We start from the raw sequence: 3,427 nt of genomic DNA, 5'->3' as shown, positions 1-3,427 counted from the left end.
AGATGTATTTTTCATTGAAGTAATTGTTATAAGGTGTGGATTTGCTGTTTATCAGGTCAGACATACTGACATTCCTGTTTTACTAGGGAAAGCAGATTTAAGGATTGAAGGAGGAAAAACAAAACATGTCTTACTCAGAACAACATGTAAATAATACAATGTTTAATATGTTGAGCATCCTGAAACTGTATTACAGGCAGAATTGTAACAGGTACTAGCAATACAAGAGATTGTGGCTTCTTTGTACTTCTTCATTCCAACTTCTCGGTTTTGTATATATGCTATACATGCTCCATGGCTTACATCAGATGCTATGGCATCGTCATCATTACCTTTATAGAAAATCACCTATCGTTTCTTACAACAAAAATTGCTCATGAATGCTGAGGTTTTTAGCAATGTTTATAGGCAAGTAACATTTAGCTGGTTCCAGAGTTTGATGCATGTTCAAATGTTTTTAAATTAATTATCTAAACTTCAAGCAAATAATAATTTTGGCACCGAGAAGAAACTTCTTCGGTGACTGAGGGTGTGGATCAAATGACCATCCTCATCTTGGATAATCCATCAAGATCATATTTGAGGCACTCTGCCAGAATGGAATGTGGTCAAAATTGTTCCTTGATGTTGCTGACACAGGAACTTTTGAAACTAATTGACTTCCATTGCTCAAGTTGCATATTTGATAAGAGACATTTGCCATCTTACAAGACTATGACAATGGTTACTTGAGCGTTGTAAAATGAAGGCAGTTCTTACTGACTTACTCAATCAACTTCAGTAATTAAGAGGCCAAATACTATTACTCTGAAAGTACCAGTTGATTAATGTATCATTTGCCATTGAATAGACTTAAGACCTGAGTATTAAAAACAGTGATTACAGTATTTGGATATAATATTTGTTAATATTGTGTAATATTTGAAGAGTGTATTAGGTTTACAGTTTTTTTAACATGTCAACTATTAAACTTGAATTTTATAAATTGATTAAAAACTATGAATACAGGGTTCTTACAGGGTTCTTAATATCCTTCTATTTCCTTATAAAGCAGTAATTTAATTCTTAAAAGATATTTGCTATTTAGATTAAGAATATTTTGTTCTACAACTATATACCAATATTCGTGAAGTATTTTGTGATTGTAGATCTTCAGATAGGAGAAACACTGAAGTATACTTTTTCCTCTTTGTGACTGTTTCCTTTTAGGACAATGACAAATACAAATTTCATGATGTGCATAAACTACTGTATTCATAAAATTTCTGTTCTGTGTAATAAAACACTGTAAAATGTAATTTTGCTTTAGAAAGATGATTTTAAGAACTACAGTATGTAAGCAGGGCTACTAAACAGCAGACTCTTTTTTTCGCACTTTCTGTCAATTTACCACCAATGAATTTTTTTCTCAGCTTGTGCCCACAACAGATTTAGGCAGTTTCAGATTAGGAAACTAGAGCCCATGCTAGCCAATATAGACTGAGTGAATATTAATTTAAAATCCTAATTTAACTTGATTTTGTCAGCCCACCTTCCCTTATCCTTGATCAACCATGTACCTGTTCCTTCTGTTATGATAAATCGGTACAATTATTTTGCATGATAATCTTCATTTTTAAGCTTAAAAAAATGAACTTAACTAGTAAATGAACAGAAAGTGACATTTTGGGTAATGTAAGTTTATTCCCATCATATGGCCCAGTAAGGACTTCTATAGAAAGATATATTGCAAATATCATAAGTGAACAACATATTATTCATCACAGTAATATGCAAATAAAGTTGTTTTTGACAAAAGACAAAGTGAACATCTATGTATAAAGGGTACATATCTTTCAAAAAGAAAAAAAAAGGGAAATTGAGGGAAATCATCACTACAATATATATATATCACCAATAAAAGATAGCTCAGTTAAAATAAGCTAGCAGCAGCATTCACACCAAGAAGATATTAAACCTGTAACAAAAGAACTGATGTGAGAGTGTGGTTTAGACGAACATTTTCTCCAACAAAAAAGCTTATTTTAAGAAACTATTGACTGTGTGTTCACACCATGTGTTGCAGTTCAGTGCCACCTCAGTTGTTTTAATATGAATTTTAAAGGCCATGCATAACTATCCTATATGAATGACCTGATCTAAATCTTAAAGTAGTTCGGGGTTTCCTTAAGGTTTTTTCTTTTCAACTTGGCTTATTTCAGTGATCTATTTTAAAGTGTGTCCCTGCCAACAGTTGTAGAAGTGCAAAACTAAGAAGCTGGTGAATTGCAATATAGAACAATATGAGCTGCAGTTCAGAACTGTTTTTTAATCAACCTTGCAGCTATAAAAAGATCTGTATAATGACATTGTTACATACTGAAATGTTTACCGATATTTGTTCAATATAATTGAATAGAATAAATTGTTTTTAAAGAATTCCAGCAGCGGACATCAGTATTAAACTAAGAACCTGATTTGTCATGAAAAAACTTTCATAAAGCTAGCAGGATACAAACTTACAGTGACTTTTATTTGATAGGAAAAGTAACACCAGACTCTCAAAGTTGAAGAGAGTGTGCCTCGTACCACCACACAAAGCATTCTGCATTGATTGCCAGGTGCTGAATGTTGTCTACGACAACTTATTTGAGTATTTTCAGTGATCTTCAGTTCTTCCATGCTCTGCATTATCCAATTTTCTAGTGAATAAACATCTTAAACATGACCAGTCTTACAAAGTTCATGGTTTATATTATGAGCAGCAACACAACTGCTTATAATGTAACAGGTTTTGTTATTAAATGAATTGCAACAAAATTTAGTGTGCTGTAGTTCAGTTCTTTCTGAAACTGTATTTGGCCAATTTTGCCCAACTCTCTTTCTTTAGTACTGTTTACTTGAGAACAAGTCCCATGGAAGGAGTCAATGGCAATGTTACGAAGATCTACAATACCTCTGATTAGGTAAAGCAGCCAGAAACTTCAAACTGTTTCTGGAAACATTTTCCAGTCTGTGAATAACAATAATATTTTCCATACGTTGCCTGTTTCTGGTTCTATGTTTGTTTTACTTCAGTTGCATTGTGTCACAGCATTTACAATGCAGCCTATGTATTGAGGATGGCTATGACATCGTGCAGTGATACTTTAAAAATAAAAAATAAAAAATCCTTGAAGTAGAGAGTCATTTCAGAGAAATATCAGAACTTTTCTTCACTTTTTCATCACAGAAATACTAATTTTAACACACTGAATTAACTAAATTATTGTGCTAGCATTTCAACAGTGCTTGACTAGTCAGGGGAGAAATACAATCATTTTCTCATACTCAGTAACTAATCTTTAGCAGACAGAATACGTAATAGGAAGGACTTTTATAAACCATTCATATCCTGATCAAATTCTCTTGTAGGATTAGTGTAAATCAGGAGTAACTGCACTGCAGT

This window comes from Numenius arquata, chromosome 9 (assembly GCF_964106895.1).
Source record: "Numenius arquata chromosome 9, bNumArq3.hap1.1, whole genome shotgun sequence".
NCBI lineage: Eukaryota > Metazoa > Chordata > Aves > Charadriiformes > Scolopacidae > Numenius > Numenius arquata.
Note: the sequence above shows the minus strand (reverse complement) of the source record.